At 28.7% G+C, this 19,344-nt stretch overlaps 1 long non-coding RNA gene across 3 annotated transcripts in view; it reads left to right on the forward strand.

Annotated features, from left to right (window-relative positions):
* LOC145675725 (uncharacterized) overlaps positions 1-19,344 on the forward strand; it is a 116,020-nt gene that overhangs the window by 60,150 nt on the left and 36,526 nt on the right. For all 3 annotated transcript variants that reach the window (XR_014129199.1, XR_014129201.1, XR_014129200.1), the window contains exon 2: positions 9,145-9,659. This is a non-coding gene — a long non-coding RNA (uncharacterized LOC145675725). The remainder of the gene's footprint in view (positions 1-9,144; positions 9,660-19,344) is intronic.

Raw genomic sequence — 19,344 nt, forward strand, 5'->3', positions numbered from 1 at the left:
TTAAATAGTGTATATTCAGAACGGGGGGGGGTGCGCGTGCTCCGGTGCACCCCCTAAATCCGGCCATATATATATATATATATATATATATATATATATATATATATATATATATATATATATATATATATACCGGTATATATTTATTTCTGTGTACATGAATTACGCTTCGCTATTTAATTTAAACTTGAATCATAAGGGTCAATGGCATTTGTCACTCCCTTTCACAATTACTTTCTTACTGTGCAGTACTGCTCGACTTCCAAAAATTCAAATAAGAAAAAAGAGGGAGGGAAAAAGATAGAGAAAGAATCAAGCAGACGGAAACGTAAGGCTCTTTTTCGGAAATGGCGGATCTCACTGAACATTCTTCATTCGTTTCTATTCTCCGTGCCTTTTCCCCCCTCCCGTTGACGTCATTTTCCCCCTTCTCTTCTCTACTTACACGACCAAGTTCGCATAAGCTCCTGCCGTCTCTAAACTCCCACCCTACTTACTTACTCATACACCCCTCCCATTTCGATTTCTACGACCGCCCCTGCTTCTTTGACGATTCCAACCTTTCATCTGTGACGTATATATATATATATCTATATATATCCAGCGACGTCAATTTTTTTTCTTTTTTTGCTTCGTTTCTAGTATGAGGACTAATACAAGCTTCTCTCCCGTTTTTCCCTGTCTTATTTCGTGCAAAAAGTCTCTTTTTCTCCCCCTTCCCTTAACATGAGACGCCTTGAGCCCCACCCCCATACCCTTCGCCACACGTTACTCCACCCAATAACCCCCCACACCACTATTCTACCACTCTTCTATTTTCTCCCCTTTTTGTGCTTTGCCCTTACTTCCTTCCCATGTAATGGCGACATTGCCAGATCAATACAACCTATCTACCTCAAAACGGAAGTAGGAAAACCGCTTCGGCTAACTTAAATGCTGGACGAAAAATTATGTGGGATGCTATTGTTTTCTCAAAGCTTCTTACTTAACAATAAAATTTAAAATCTTAATTTTCTAATTTTCTTTTTTCTTTTCCTTTTTTTAGTGTGTGTTACGTAACTAGAGTCTGGTCGTGTACTTAACACACTGGTTATCTACATTGTTCTTCAAGAAGTATGAATCTTCGAATAGATAGATAAGATAGATATAGATATAGATATAGATATAGATATAGATATAGATATAGATATAGATATAGATATAGATATAGATATAGATATTGTCTTGAACTATCGGACTTACACACCTTACCAACAAGAGAAAATCTATTATATGTGAAACTAGACCATGTGTTTGTTTTCCTCATCTACATTAATATAATAACATATTTATATCAATTGTTACTAGCGTTGCCCTCAAGACGAGAAATACACTTTCAAATTCGAAACCAGACAAGAAATTTGACAATTCTAGTCTCGTTTTCGACACTCGAGAAATTCCAGGAGTCTCGTGGACAACACTAGTCGACAAAGTCTTATATCAAGCACTATTTTAGTGTTGCATGATTTAAACTAAATTAATAATAAATAACTATAAATTAACAAAGTAATTGTACAAATATATTGAAGAACATTTGTCAATGTTTAAAGATGCACAAGTAACCTACAGAATATAAAATATTTCAATAGGGTCTAATAAATATGTTTGTATATGACACCATTCGTAGTCCTCTCGTGACGTGGAAAGACTGATAACTTCTAGATGATTTGTTTTAATACATTTTGTAAGTAAATTCAGAAACCCAGATGAGAACATTTTGGAGACGAGCCAAGAAACAATTCTTCGGCAATCGAGTCGAAATAAAACTTGTAGAAATTTTACGAGACGAGATGAGAGAACCTTACTTCTCGTCTCGTCTCATCTCTTGGTCAACAGTAACTGCTACAGAGGCCTGTCCTAATTTCAAGATTCTCCAGCCATATAAGTAAAACTGAACGTTTTTCATCGGCATGCTACTATAAGCATACTATTCAGTGCATGTGTCAAGTTAATTAACCCATCGTCCGTCTAAACGGTTTGATTTAAAAGTGGAGAGACATCAATTTATCATATATTTCTAATTGCGTCTAGAGTCACAAAGTAGTCGACAGAAAAAAAAAACAGACAGTATGAAGGAATTAACTATTAATAATATTAATTGTATTGAAAGCGCAATATTATCTTACACAAAACAATGTTTTACTTAAATTATGTTCCGTTTTGAGCAAGTTTCGCTGTTCTTTTACTAGTAAGATAAAAGTGTATAACGTTCTAACGTATTGGTACACTATTTTCTGTCTCGTTTTACCTTTAAAGAGAGCAAAACAACAATATCCATATTTTTTCACACTCTTCAGTAACATGATTGGCTAGTGATACATATACTCCCACACGGGGAGAAGGAAATTATACATGTAAATTTTCACAATACTGTGCTGTGAGGAGTACTTCCAGCAGAAAAAGCAGGCATACCTACACAGTTGAATTGGCTCCATAGTCACTGCGTATGCTTAAACCTAACTAACATAACCTTTCTATTATTTCATTAAGCATACTGTATTGCAATATTACCAGATAAGCTGTACTGTATTTTATGATTTATAATAATATCATAATTTTGTATTGTTGTTTCAAATTAAAAGTAATAATTAAAAGTGGTGAACGATTTTGCTGCGAAGGAATACAGGCATTGGTTGGCCAACAACAAATCAGCGTGCTTCAGTTATAGATAGCTTTGTTTATCGCAGTTTAGAGGTAAGGCAGAACAGACAATAGTTTGCTTTACATCATGTCTTACTTTTTACAAGTGCAGCAAAACTTGCTCAAAGCGAAATGTAATTGAAGGAAAACTTTATTTTGTATTAAAGAATATTCCGTTTCAAACACAATTAATATTATATTCAAACATAAGTCGACTATATGAATACTTCGATTATCATGATTATCGATTTATCACGGTTTATAAAATTCCTACTATTTGATTCTAAATTCCAGTTGTCATGGCCGCGAGAGGTAGCCCACATCATATGCAACCAAAATGACATTTAGTTTGAATCTTCACTCTCCAATAGCGCTCTTGTAGCGTTTCATTTTTAGCTGACGGGCAGCAGTACGAGTGGAATTGGAAGTTTATCAGGAAGTTGAATTATGAAAAAAACAAATCACCAGACAATTCTACACTAACTTTTACCCCCTCCCCCCCAAAAAAATGTACATAATGCACTAGAGTCCCGTTTAACCGAATTTGATGTACCAATGCGACGCTGCTTCGGTTGAACGAAAATTCGGTTAAACCAGCTTTTTTTTTTTTTTTTTTTTTTTTTTTTTGACGCACAGTACTTGTGGTATTTTAGCGTGAAAAGACGTTGTTGGCAACTTATGATGACTTCAAATTTGAACACAGAAATGAATATTGCTAAACTAAAGCCGGACGTCTAAAACAAGCAAGTTGAATTCAGCTTCTGAAAAAAAGTCTTTTTGGCTTTTTTAAAAAATGCTTTTTTTATCGATAACCCGGAAATACGGTTAATCGGTTAATAAATAGTACTGAAGTGTAATAATATACGTTTAAAAAGTTAACATAAGAAAAAGTTAATTTAAATTTAAAAAATCCTCTTTTTTTTTTTAAAAAAAAAACTTTTTTTGTTTAAGACGTTTAACATCACACCAACTTACCTCATACCAGATATAAAATTTAACTAATAAATTTGAAAAATCCTTGGCGATGATAGCCCATTTTGTACACTATTTATCAGTATTATCATGAATGCGATTATTGTGTATTTCTTTTTTGTAGCAATAATATCCGCGATGAATGAAGTATTTCTGTAATTTCTGATTACATTAATTATCAGAAATGTATAAGAAATTGACGGTTCTCAAGCTTAGAGGAAAAGAAAAAAAGAAAAAAGTGGATTTTAATATAGAGTACAATTGAAGATCTGAATTGCATAACATCCCAAGTCCACTCTTTTCCTTCGTAGTTTGCTTTTTTTCGTTTTTTATGTTAGCATCTATGTTTTAACAGCTATTCACTTGCATAACACGTAAATCCAAATCAAAATCTATTTTTGAAAAATAAAAAATTAATTTCAGCTAAACAAAATAGCATGCCAAATATAATCTTCATGTCTTTCTTCTAAAACCACAAAAATACTCCGGTGGACTTGGGATATTCTGCAATTCAGGTCTTCAATTGTTATTTTCTTCCTTCCAACAAAACAATGAAAATTTTGAACAATTTTGTTTAGAGAAATTCATAATCAATATATTTATCAGATGTTAACGTTATTTATTATTTTTTTATTTACGTTATCTATTTCATATCTCGGAAAACAAAATGTTAAACTCGCATAAGAATTTAGTCAAAAAATTTCCAAAAGTTTAAAATATACAATGAGTGCCTATGTGTACCATTATGTGATAGACATGTTGAATATTTACGTCTATTTAAATTATTCAAATTTTGGAGAAATTTTTGTTAAAATCCAACGTGAAGTTTTGTCAAAAAGTTTCCCAAAACTTCAAATCATGAGTGTCTATCGCTTGATCATATTATCACTTGCTAAACTTGTTGCAATTTTATCTCACATTATTTATCTTTAAATTTTGAGAGAAATTTGTTCAAAATCTCATAAGAATTTAGTCTAAACAATTTATCCCAAATTTTGAAATAAATAATGAGTCTCTATAAAGTAATTATAGCATCATCTGATAAGTACATTGAATATCTATATTATGTTTTTTAAATTTTTAAAAAGCAAAGTTAAAATCGCAGGCTGATGAGTCGAAAAATTTACAAAATTTGAAATAAATACTGTCTATAGATTAATTATGTCATCATCTGATAGCCATGTTGAATATTTATTTCTCATTATTCTAAATATTTTATTCAAATTTTGAAAGTAATTTTATTAAAATTTCATAATATTCTTTTCAAAAGATTTTTCAAAATATGAGATAAACAATGAGTGTCTATCAATTAATTATGTCATTATTTGATAGACCTTTTGAATATTTAAGTCTCACTATTTTAATTATCCTAATCAAGTAGTAGAAGCTATTTTGTTAAAAATCTCACAAAATTTAGTCAAAATATTTGAAATGAATAATAATTGTGTAACGATTAATTATGTCATTATCTGATGGACATCTTCAACACTTATGTCGCATTATTTATATTATTCAAATTTTTGAAATAAAATATTAAAGTCGCATATGAATTTAATCAAGATATTTTCAAAATTAAAAAAAAAAAACGATGTGAGTTCTTTATTGTTTAATTTTGTCTTTATCTGCCAGATATGTTGAATATGCATATTTCTGCTTAGCATTTTGAAGGAGATATTCTTTCATTGATATCAATTAGACAAAGTTGTTTAGCTAATCAACTCAATGTTAAAAATTTACTTCTACAAATTTCGCCAAGGTACTAACCATAATTAATAATGTTATAATCTACAGTCAGTCTTAATTCCTTTATGCAATCAATTTTTCTTGCCAAGTACTGTATACTGTTTACCAAAATAGTTTCTGATTAAGTAAGTATTTAGAAATGTATGATAAATTGATGACAACAAAAGAGAAGTTTATTTCCAGAAGGGAATATTTCCATCTCCGCCTTTTGCTAAATTGACTCTTAACAGTTTCTAAATCTATGGGATGAATTCTGTGGGAATACATGATGAAGTTTACGTAAACGGGTATGTTTGTGATAGAAATCACAACGTAAAATTACTCTTGTCTATAGAAAAAGAAGTATATCCACTTCATTCATTCATCCTCCTGTAAAATTAGTAATTTTGGGTCATTTTATCTCAAAGATTGGAAAAGCCTTAAAGGTCAATTTTGCAAATAAGTAGAGAGACCTAAATGGAAATATTCCATTTTGAAAAAAACGTTTTTTAAATATTGACGAGTATGTACGTTCAGGCTTTAAATTAAGCTATACTTTATAATAGTGGGTACAAATATATAACATTCATATAAAAATGAACAAAACTTGAATTTGTTTCGAATAAAATTTGTTTTAGTAGGTTAAGAACTATTAATAGAGTATTACACAACTTACATCATACACATTTTCTTTATTTGAACATCTGAAGATATCTTCAAATAAATTGCATTTTTTTTCTTTTTATGTCTATCCAAATTTGAATTTCAATTAATGTTTGCAGAGGTATAAAGACATAAGACCATTTTTAGTTGGGTTTTACTCTAAGGACTTAATTTTAGAAATTTCTTCTCTAGCTTTGATTAATGTAGTGAGCTTTTTTCCTCTTACTTTTTTCTACAGGCTTATCTATCTTATTCTGTGCGTTTAAGATTTTATTTTCTCATATAAAAGGTTAAACGAGACACATTCATTGCTATATATTCCAATATCAATGAAACTGAAAATATTTCGAAGAATTCATTTGTTGAACAAAAAGCAAAAACTGATTTCCATGTATAAATCTCATTTCAAGAAAAAAAAAGCTAAAATCATTTACATTACGAAACAACATTGGAAATCTGTATCTGAGAAGATCCTTCGTCTAACGCAATTGTACTTCTCGTCAGAAATAATTTTTTCATGAATTTTGAAATCAGTGAAGCATGCTTGCTTCCTTCCATACATTCACGATCGATCCCCAGTAAAAGCACCTGTTGTTTAAATGTGACCTGAAGCCATAAGTTATGTGCCACGTAGCATCACGGTTAGAAAGGAATCTTATAAACTTGAAACAAATCAAATTAACTCATTATATTATAATGTTACCGATTCACTTGTTCGACACGCTCTAACTGAATCATGTGGTCTGTATGTAGGCCATGTTTCAGTGTTGAAACCAAAATTCACATTTCGATGTTTATTTGGAGTTTAATATCCCGTTTCTGTATGAAGGCTATATAAGGTGGAATGTACTGTTTAAAGTGAAATCTGAATCATTATTCGATAGTGTTGAGTACGAGAGAGAAGACGTCTCGATTTTTGAGAAAAGCTTGTCTCTTTCGTCTCGTTTTGCAAATTTATATGCAAAATTCATGCGCAGATTTCTTTCCTTAATTTTATCTGGAAGTACAGTGGACTCTTTTTAATTCGAAGTCCAAGGGGACAGGAAAAGACTTCGAATTATCCAAAATTCGAATTATCCAACAACATTCATTTTCACATATATAACAGCAAACAAACCAAAGCACTGTGCATCAAAAACATATTCATAAGGCGTAGATTTTACCTTTAAAGCAGCTTATTTGCGTGATCGAATACCGCAAACTAACAAACGACATTGACTCCACATAATTAAAACTACGTGTACAATGGAAAATATATTTACGTACAACACTACAACATACATTGAATAGCCCAAACAATTAAATACCAGTAACAATTTGAATATTCTGTTCTCACTTTTAAGAAGTCGTAAACCTCATTTGTTTAAATTTGATTGTTTTTGTACGGTCAATAAATCCTGAACTTCATGTATTGCGTGGAATACGATATCAATAACGTTTGGTTGACTTTAACAATAATTCATCTTAAATTTTCAACCAATTCTGAAACAAGATGAGATTGGCACACGTTCTCTATCTTTACTTCTTCCCCAACTCATCTTCATCTTCATCATTACATAGATTTTCTATTTATTTTTTGTATTACTCTTCCGTATGGCTGCATCTGGATAACTGAAACACGTTAAAACTATTTCTCTCCTTACGTATTTCTTTCTGTCCAATATTAAAAAAAATTCAACTCTTTACTTCGAATTATCCAAAACATAGGTTCAAAAGTTCGATTTATCCACGATTTTTTACTATTGTTTTCAATACAGTTTTCAAGGGGAATGGACTTTTGTTCGAATTATCCACTATTTCGAATTATCCAAGTTCGAATTAACGAGACTCCACTGTAATTGGAATCCTTCCGCGTCACAAGAGGTCCACGAAAGGTGTGATATATCAACATTCAAACCATATTTATTATTGGGAAATGTTCTGTAATAACTTGAGTATTTTGAAGCACTAATAAATGCTCCTCGTTATTAACTTATAGTTTTTATATTATGATTTATGTAACTGTAAAACAGCGTTTGAGATCCTAGACTTGTTTGAATTAGTGTTGCAGAAGAGATTAGTGAAATTTCCCGTGCCTCTCAAACGAGGCAAGAATTGACATGTTTCTCGTGTGGTTTTAAATTTAAAAATGTATTTCTCGTCTCTTTTTCCCTGGAACTAAACTAGACGAGACGAAAAATTTGTGGTTAACACTAGAAGTATTATGTATTAGAAGTAAGTTTCCCAAATAATAGTGTACCCACGATCCCGCGTACTTAAAACACGCACTTGAACTACGCCAGAACACGAAAGGGTACAAAACCGAGATTTCTAGATTACAGAACAAGCTATAATATCATTATATCTATTTAATGACATGCTGATTATTTCGTTTCTTAGCTTAACTTTAATAATGAACAATATGTGAAATAGTATGCCATTAATTACTGAAAACACACACATATATTTATATTCATAAATATTCTCCACACCAGTCACTTTTGAATAATGATTTCAGAATCTTCTATCCTAAGATCTAGAGTGATATATGTTTTCTTCTCATTGGATCAGATTAATTAAACTAAGAAAAAGTACTATCAATTTATTAGTGTAGTATACGTTTACGTTTCACGTCTCATTTTTACGTATGTATCAGGAATGAATTTTGCTTGAACATGATATGACACGATATGAGTTAAGTTGTAAAGCACATTATTATTATTATTACTATTATTATGAAAAAAATAGGATTTCTTCATCAGGAAACTACTACTAGTACTAATAATAATCATAATAATTCAGAATCACTAACAGCCTAATTTATCACTTTCGTAGTATTAAAATAACTTTAAAATACAGCAAGTAATATTACACATAGCGTAATATGAATAATGTTACCGTGTTAGTAGAAATTTATAGGTTTTGTAATAATAATAATAATAATAATAATAATAATAATAATAATAATAATAATAGTAATAATAATAAGAAGAAGAAACTCCAAATTAGGGTACAGTATTTCTCTCTTTTGTACTATCAGAAAAAAGCAAAGGAATAGTATTATGATCTTTCGATAAATGGAAAACGTGCCAATTTTCTAAATTTAATTCTGATTTCTTTTTCTTACAGATAACACGATTTCCTTGGGCAGTGCTGAAAACTGTATGCAGTAGCGGCTCTTGATAGAGGTCACATCGATAAAATAAATAAATATATTTTATATTCCCAAGGTAACGGAGCTAAGAAGGCTTATTTAGTGTTCTAATACTTGTACGTATCATTCTCTTATTAGCTTGTAGTGATAAAAAAAGAATTTTATTTATTTCCCATTGTACCTGTACAACCTTTGCTTTTTATAGACTTAAATGTGGTTTAAACTACTTGCCGAACAAAACAATCCATTTACTGTAAAAAAAAAATATTAATAAAATTAGATAGTGTCTGATGAAATCAAAGTTGATAGTTGGCAATATTGTTACACGTTAGTGAGTTTTACTATAAACGTACTGTTTTCCTCAGCGAGTAATTTAAATCAAATTTAAATAGATTTATTTATTTATTTTACCGACGTGACTTGCCCTGAAGAGCTGCCACTGTTCAATTGATCGTTACGATAAGAAGCTATAGACAAAGGAATATTATTGGTATGTGAGTATATCCATTTTTAATGATGAGTTTACGTATCTTAATAACTTTAGTCTTGTAGGAAAACTATATTTTATAATTATTTTGTTGAATTTCTGAACTTATGAACCACTCTTTATGATGAAATTTACTGATTGTTAATAGTAATTATAATTATTATATCAATTATTATCTATTTATTTATGAATTCCTAATAATTATGTATTAATTAATTATAAACAATACCTAAACTAATAGGTTAGTTCCAGTTCTCAATTGGAGCAACCAATAATGCAAATGTTAAATAAATGACTAAATAATAGTAATAATAATAATAATAAATGCCTTAATCATAAGATATCTAGGGGTATAACAATGTATATTCTTAATTACTGCAATAAAAATTAACTCTTTGCTGACAGACTTTAAAATACCATATTTTATCCAACCACACACACATTTTTTAACAGTGACACAAACAACTTGTAATTATTTCTAAAAATAAAAGAGTAGGTGCAAGAAGTTGTAAGTTACAGCAAGTTTTCTAAAATCAAGCGCGTGTTTTGATAAATGGTACAGATTGTGTCTTTATAAATATATTGTTTAATTATTTCTTTGTATCAAAATGATTAGAGTGTGTGGTCGCGGAACAACTCAAAACCCACTTGAATTGGAAGTTACCGAAATTCAGTTTAGAAAGCTGAAAATAGTGGTGACAGATTTTATGCTGTGCTGACCATATTTTATTAACTAACCTAAAAGAATACATTTAGATGACTACGGCTCAATAAAGACCTATAGGCAGAAACTTCAAATTTACTGTTATTTTATTTATTTATTTATTTTACTTTAAAATCGATCAGTAGTACATCCATTTCTAGGTGAGCATAAATACTTGATTTACCTAGCAGAAACCAGAATGATAGCAGAATGTATCTTCTATCTTTCCAAAATATTTTGTAAAGAGTGACAATATTCACAATGAATATTTAAACTTTGTTTAAAGACAAGTTGAATCAATAATAATTATTAAAAAACAATCTGTACAAATTCTGATTACGTTGCTCTTTTTCAATCCATAGAGCATTTAATTTTCTGTTCAGAAGCATGCTTACAACAACAAAGCTCTCTCATCATTAAAAGAAGCAAAGTATCACAAAAGTGCACAGATTATTCTCTAAATATTGATTCAACTCATCTTTGAACAAAGTTTTGAATATTAATCTCTTGAAGTTGAATGAATTATTGTGAATATTGTCATTCTCTGCAAAATACATTGGACAGATAGGCGATTCGCGCTGCCATCTAATTGTTGACTAGCTCCCCTTTGAACTCACTTTTACACAAAGCATTCATGTTGCCGACATCATTTCAGATCTTGAATTTTTATTCTCTCTCTCTGAATGTCTATTTATATTATTTCCATCTACAGGATTTGAACATTGAACTTCTTCTAAACAAATACAGTAATTTTTTAAACTTATTTTTAATGCAAACAAAAATTAGAACTTTAAATAAATACAATGACAACCATAATTATTTCTTATATTCATACTATAACTTACATATATAACAAATATTATCTATTTATTAATTTTCTATGTACTTTCTGTAACCTTACAACAAACTGGATAAACGTGTATACGAAATGACGAAAACTATATGTTAAGTCCACAAATTATTATTATTATTATTATTATTATTATTATTATTATTATTATTATTATTATTATTATTATTATTATGAATCACTGTATTTTACTTGATGTGTTTAACTTAGAAATATTTATTTTCAATTTGTAATAGCAGCTACATAGTGTCTTTTTAAACTTTTTTCTTTCAATATTTTGTAAACTGTTACAAGTACATGGTCAATAATAATTTATTTTTGAATTTTATCATTATCCTATATGGTATACCTTTTCTATATGCATGTTAATTATGCTTATTTTTTTACTATTATTATTTTTGTATTTCCCAGTTTGTAACAGATACTTCATGTTTTATGTTGTTTTTATGAACTAATATTTTATCAATTTCATCTATTTTTGTGTAATCAGTTGTATGTTGTTAATTCTATTTGCATACGCCCTATGCTTGTAAAACATTTTTTTCTTTCTTTGGGGCACATGTGGCTGTAATGCTGTTTGCTTCCAATAAACATATTTCAAACATTATTATTATTATTATTATTATTATTATTATTATTATTATTATTATTATTATTATTATTATTATTATTATTATTATTATTATTTAGTTTTGAGTTAAAATTCTGGTTTATATATATATTGATTGGTAGGAGATCAAAACTTTAGACTTTAATAATAATAATAATAATAATAATAATAATAATAATAATAATAATAATAATAATTTAATTTAATTTATTTATTGAAATTTTTAGTCATGAACGCCAAGAAATTCATTATACTGAAGAGAACAAATTGAATGAAAGCTGCAAGTGACAATATCTTTAGACATCGAGTTACATACATGAAATGTACAAAAAATGTAAGATACACAGCTACATAAATAATAATACAATAAATATAGAAGAAAAATGTGAACTGTGTATACAGAAAATATTCATGATAATTTTCAGTACTACAAATAGCTTCTAAACAAATATATAGCATTTTGTAGGAACCAACTCAAAATCATTTACAATATATTGGGAAAATATTACAGTATCTAATGAAATATAAGATAATTGTCAATTAAGCAGATTAAAGTTCTTCTTAGAAACTTAAAATATTCTAATTTTTAAAGCTCAAGCTAATTTTTAATATAAGATTAAAATCAAAACAGGCAATTTTCTTAGTGTACTATTTTCAAAAGAATGTAATTAAAGTTTCATCTCATTGTTATTTAAAAGAGTTAATCAATCTTCCCTAAAATTACACATTCAACAGGTAAAAATTTTGAGATTACTTTATTGACATATTTTCAACATAAAAAATTGGTAAAACATATTAAATGAACATAATGATTAAAATCATAATTGACAAATACATTCTTTGTCATGAGCTTAAAACAGTTTAATCTATTTGACGATCGCTCTGTCACTAGCTTCTGATTTTTTGAAACACATGTTCAGTTTTAATAATAATAATAATAATAATAATAATAATAATAATAATAATAATAATAATAATAATAATAATAATAATAATAATAATAATAATAATACTTAAATCTGTTTCTTCACTTTAGACGTCTCTGCCTAGCCACAAGTATTATATATCTGCTGTACGTTGATAATGAGTAGGCTATTTTTGAAAGAGGTAACTTAATTATAAGCAAAACATCCAATATACTATGGAAAAGTTTCCGGAGGGTATTTTTTTAGCCCAATACTGTAATTATTTTTTTCCTTATGTGCAGTTTTTTCGCATGTTTGTGTGTCTCTTCTTTTTTTTTTTACTTTCAAGGTCAACTGAAGGTTAATTTTATCACAAGCGTAAAAAAAACATAATCCTATCCTAATGATGGAGGAAAATCAATAAGACTGTACGATGAGACCACCGAATAGCGTTTTGTCGAGTATACTCAAATTTACAAGATAATTACATGCTACGATCTAACTTTAACGAAATAACACAAAAGCACTTTTTATTTAAGAACTTACTCTAGGAAGAAGCACAAGACAACTTTAGGAAGACCACACACTACCTTATTATGTATCATATATTATTATTATTAATTTTATTATTATTATTATTATTATTATTATTATTAATAATAATAATAATAATAATAATAATAATAATAATAATTTGAATTTATTGATATTAGTGACCACAGCCTAAGCCATAATTGGTCACGAATATACAAAAAATACAATCATAATATAAAATAAAACAAAATAAACAAATTAAAATAATAGTACATCAAAATAATTTAAACAGGTACAATACTATATGTCATTCACAGACTTTACATATAAATAATGAACGCTTTGATTTCAAAGTGCACTTGCAGCATTAACTCCACTCACACATCTATTACGTAAATTGAAAACTGTGATGAAATATATAACAAAAGTAAGATATAGTAACCACTAATAAAATTGAACAAAGATTTCATAAGAAAATAAAACAAAAGAGCATGATTAAATAAAAATAAACATAATTCAAACAAAAGACAATTAGAATTTAATAGACAATATACTAGACAAGACAATGACAAATATATATATATTTAGTTGACAATACACTCTAAATATTGCTTTTTAAGTAAAGCAAAATAAATATTAAATAGGTCAATTCTTAGAGATTTTTTGTTTATATTCTCTACACCATTAAAGAATTGGAGTACCAATTAATTTGTCATTACACAAGATAGATCGATAGTCCCTAGGATTGTGAGAAGGAACTCTAATGAACAGATGTTCAATTATGTTCACCCTAGCATGTATTACATCATGAATGATCCTAAGTTTCCTCAAATTTCTTTTACATCAAGAGAAAGCAAATCAAGCCTAGCGAGAATCTCCCAATATAATAATAATAATAATAATAATAATAATAATAATAATAATAATAATAATAATAATAATAATAATAATAATAATAATAATAATAATAATAATAATCTAAATGATCTGTTTCATAATTTAGATTACGGAAATTTTGGTTTATGTTGATGAAATGAACATATTCAAAGAAATAAAATGTGATGATTAAAGAATCTTACAGACCAATCTGGACAAAATACATCTTTTGTCTATTATTATCCGCATGTTCACAAATATAATATAAGTGTAAACACACATCGTTCACAAGAAAAATTAAATACTCTAAAACAACTTACAGATTAAATAAGATAGTTGAGAAAGGGAAAATACAAATTATATAGATATAATATTTAACAATAAACTAGTTCTTTGAATGGAATAGATACACATAGTGAAAAGTGGTAATACTAATGGGTTGCATTTTAAGAAAATGGTCCAAGTTTGAAACTGAGAATAGTTACCTACAGATAAATAAATGATATTGAATGATATATTATTCAACCTAAGTTGAAATATGGTTCCGTAGTCTGGATTATCATAGGTAAGACAAACAAAGAAATGCCTGAAAGAGTACAGAAAAGCATTGTTAGCTCGACTTTCTTACCAATTTAAACTGGAATCTCTTGCAACAAAAAGTCAATATAAAAATGTAATAGTAATTAATGAATTATTTAAAAAAACACAACTTACTGTAATTTTTTTTTTCTAAATGAAAACATATTATAAATAGTAATGGAGAATATCTCAACACGATAATGCATCTTCATTGTACATTTTAGTAATATAGCTATGTATCTTATCATCTTCCTGTGTGTTATTCAAGGAGAATGTGTCCATTTTCACGCAGTCAATGTATAAGAATTTTTTCACTTCTATTTTTATTCAATCATTTATGTATATGTTATATAGTTCTATACATAGAGAGCTTATGACTATTTTTAACACTAAAAATCCCAATAATTTAAACTATTAGTATGAGTAGTAGTAGTAAATTAGAGAAAATAATACAGGTTAATATAAGGTTATTTCAATTTTAAACTTGTTTAGTATTTTTTTAATATGCAAAACAAAAAGAAAAGAATGAAATTGTACAGAAAATATTTGTTAACTAGTTCACACTTGCTACAATATCTTAAAACAGTATCTTTCATGCTGTGATTCTGAAATACAGTCTGACCATCTTGAAATAGAATTTCTTACAATAAGAAGTGATACCTATCAGTTTAACGTCCCACGATTATGCTCTTCAGGCTGAAGGAGACGGATGATTAAGACAAGTGAATGATGATGGAATAATCTGTAGAGTAAAAATGTGAGAGGAAACGAAGGTATCCCGAGAAATTCCACAGACATGATGTTGTCGACGACAAACTTACCTGGCTGGAGATCGAACCGGGGACCCCACATATTAGATATTAGAGGTAAGCGCTCTACTACTGAGCCACCCTCTTCCTCTTACTTCAATGTAATATTTACAGCGATAAAACTGGTTCCTATTTATTTATTAACTTGAGCCATTAAAAATGACGACAACTTCTATGCAATCCCTTCCATTTATTTATATCTTTTTTTTTTTTTTTTTTTGGTTGTCCTGCCAACGACGTTCCAAATCCTTATTATTTTAACATATGAATATCTTTATATATTAACATTAAAATTAACATATCTTTTCTTTTTCTTCTTCTAATAGTACAAACAACTAGCCAGCCTAGTACATATTTAAAATATCTTATAACTCAGAACTACAAGAGAGTACAGATTTACAATACAAATATACAACGTACCGTTGTATATTGATTGAAAAATTAATTGGTAACAAAACAAAAAGTGAATTCGTTTTAAAGAAAATGTTCCGAAGTCTAGCTTACAAGAAAAGGCAAGCAAGAAGCCTATTATACATATGAAAAAATCACACTTCTAAAAATATACTATACAAGCATATACAAGATTATAATACATAATTTAGTGTTAAGTGAAAGTTTAAACTGTCGATAGAAGATTTTACTAAACGATGATATAAGTCTATCATATTTTTCTCTAATTATGAATATTCAAGAAGAATATTTCTGTATTTGTCACAAGTACACAATTGTTTTTTAAAAAAAAGCTTGGAAACCCACGTTGCTTTATCATGCCACATCCTGGCAACCATATGTAAAAAATCTAATACTGGCTCTAAATAAAATCTCATTTGGCCAAATTAAATCCAGATTTATTTTATTTAATATCAACTGCATGTAAAAGTACATAGGTTTGCAAAGAGAGGTGGGTATCCAGATTTTTTAAAATAAAAGTACAAGGCTGTCATATTATCTGTTTGCATTATTTACGTAGCTATTTACTTTGGGATATTCATGTATGTTATCAAAGAAGAATACATGCTATTTCCATGCATCCGATCAAGCTGCTTATTAGCTTTGTTACTTAAAATTTTCATTCAATTTGTTTTCTACGACATATACTGCTATCTAAGCTTTTAACTAATTTTATCACTAATATATCACGGATATCCATAGAGTAAATTGTTTGGAACTGCGAATTCGTTTTTACTTTATTTACAGATGCGGATATACATGAAAGTATATTTAAAAAATGATTATTTTTCGAAGAACATTATTTATTGCCTGTTTTCACTAAAATATGTTTAGTATTTCAGGTCAATAAAATTGTTTTATTTAATTTCTCCTTTTCTTTCTTTGCTTTATTATATGTGAATTTATGTTGAGTTGACTCATCCTTCTCTTGCAATGATATTTTGTCTTATTTTCATCGTAGGGCACTGAATAAAGGGGCTTATACCTTATAACTAACAAGATAAAAGAAAATGAAGCAAATTGTCTGAAATTATCTACGTATTACGAACTGTACCACTTTGTTGTTAGAAATATTAAGAAGATCTGAGACAATTTACCTGATTTGTGTTTGCATGAGGTTTATTATATTTTAGTAAAGATATTAATTTACAATCCAAAATGATTGCATTTAATGTTAGTTTTAATTTGATCGATACCAAATACCATATCATAAGATTTAGAAAATTACAAAGTAGATATTTACAATTAATATTGCGATTTGCCGTTGCGTCTTTTATTCACGTGATTTCACGATTGGTGGAAGCCGAAAATTGAGTGCCTTCCGGGAATCGAACCTAGGACCACGCGGTTCTACGACCCAAGCACTAACCACGTTAGAAAATTCATTTCAAGTAGTTCGTCGTGAAAAGGCATCATAAAATATCGATTTCATTTATTTTTTTATTTTATTATTTTTTTTTGCACTATAAATATTTCAAACATTTCACATATTTTTATATGAATAATTCGCCGAACCCTATTATTCTTACAATGTTAGAATGATTTTATTTGACTTTGCGACAAAATATATTATTCAAATATTCGAACATCATTTCAGGTTTTGCTATGGGAGGAGAGAATTAGAATTAGGATCTATGGCCATGTTAGCCCGTTACGTATGAAGGATGACGTCCCTCGGCGATAATACTATCCGAGGAAAGGGAAAGAAAGCAGCGGCTTGGAACTTGTATGTTAGGTACCATCCCGGCACTTGCCTAGTGTGAATGAGGAAAACTCCGGAAAACCTCACTCAGGATAGCTGGGCTGAAAAAGGTTTTACACGTTTTACACTTTTTCGACCGAGTGCCCCCACAGGAAATCGAACCCAAAACCGCTCATACCAAGAGATAGCAAGAATCTAGCTGATATAATTAGTTTAATATTTCCCATTAGTACATTACTGTACTATTCATTAAAATCTATGTTTCTCAACCTCAGGAAAGTAGACAATTGCGCACCGCTGATTCGAATGTAGAATTATTCAAATTATAGCAATTTTATTCTTGATCTCTACTATTAACTGATTTCAATGCGATAACTCTTTTCCTAATGAATAATACACGTTAGTCTAAAAATTCTTCCCTGCCGTATAAGACAATGTTTGAAACTTTCTTAAAACATATTGCAGAAAGAAATCAATATAAAATTAAATCACTAACATTTTAAAAGTCTGATTCTTTTCTTTTCACATTTCTTTTTTAATCTTTTGTTTTTAAAAGACCTTGAGAGAATGAATCTCTTTACATTTCAGGGTCGTCATACTATTTTTGTACTTTTTCTTATTACTTCTTCTTTCTTTTCTTCTTCTTCCTTTCTTCTTCTTCTTCTTTTTGATTATCAGCTACCCTTTTCAAGTGAGAAGAAGAAGTAAGAGTTCATCGTATTCTCTATGTACCATCCTCCAACTTTCAAGGTAAAACGAAAGCAAAGAGGAAGAAGAGGACACAGCTAAACGTTTGTGTTTCTGTGTGCGGAAAGGTGTTGAAGGCAAATACCAAGATCCAAAGAAAAGACAAAAATAATTATAATAATAACAATAACAAAAATGAAATAAAAGTAATTGATAATTAAGACTTCTTAGAAAAACTTTTTTTAAATTTAAATATTTTTTTTTTCAAAACAAGAAGGGGGGAAGTAAAGCTTAAATCATATAGAAATATGATACGAAATCATAACAAATTATGCTATACTACCAACGGAAATGCACAGGAAACTATTAGACAAAGATATTAAGCGGAAAAGTTTTTTTTTTTCATTTTCCATTATTATTGTTTGTATTATTAACACACACACACACACACACACACACACACACACACACACACATATATATATATATATATATATATATATATATATATATATATATATATATATATATATATATATATATATATATATATATATATTCAAACCCCTACTTTTTTGTTGTTTGTTCTTCAATGTGCTAATTCATTCTAAGAACACAATTATGACGTTGTATGTTCAATTATTAAGAGTATAACTTATTCCGATAATCTTCAAGAAAAGCTTACTTATTCAAATGTGAATGGAAAATATTATGCATCACTGAGAAAAATTCGTTATCTGGACAGCGGTATATTGTATAAATATGCGAAATCCTCATGTTTACTATTGAAATCTGTATGGAGCATACGTTATCCATATCCTACTGTATATAGGTATTTTCTCGCTTAGATGTTACATCATGCCGTTGCAAGATATCGGACAACTAACAGTTTTCCATACATTATATGCGTATACGTATGTTATATATGTCAACTATATGTTATATATGTCAACTATATGTTATATACGTTCATCTGTATGTGA

Source organism: Thermobia domestica, chromosome 18, assembly GCF_964235325.1.
Source record: "Thermobia domestica chromosome 18, izTheDome1.hap1.1, whole genome shotgun sequence".
NCBI classification, from domain to species: domain Eukaryota; kingdom Metazoa; phylum Arthropoda; class Insecta; order Zygentoma; family Lepismatidae; genus Thermobia; species Thermobia domestica.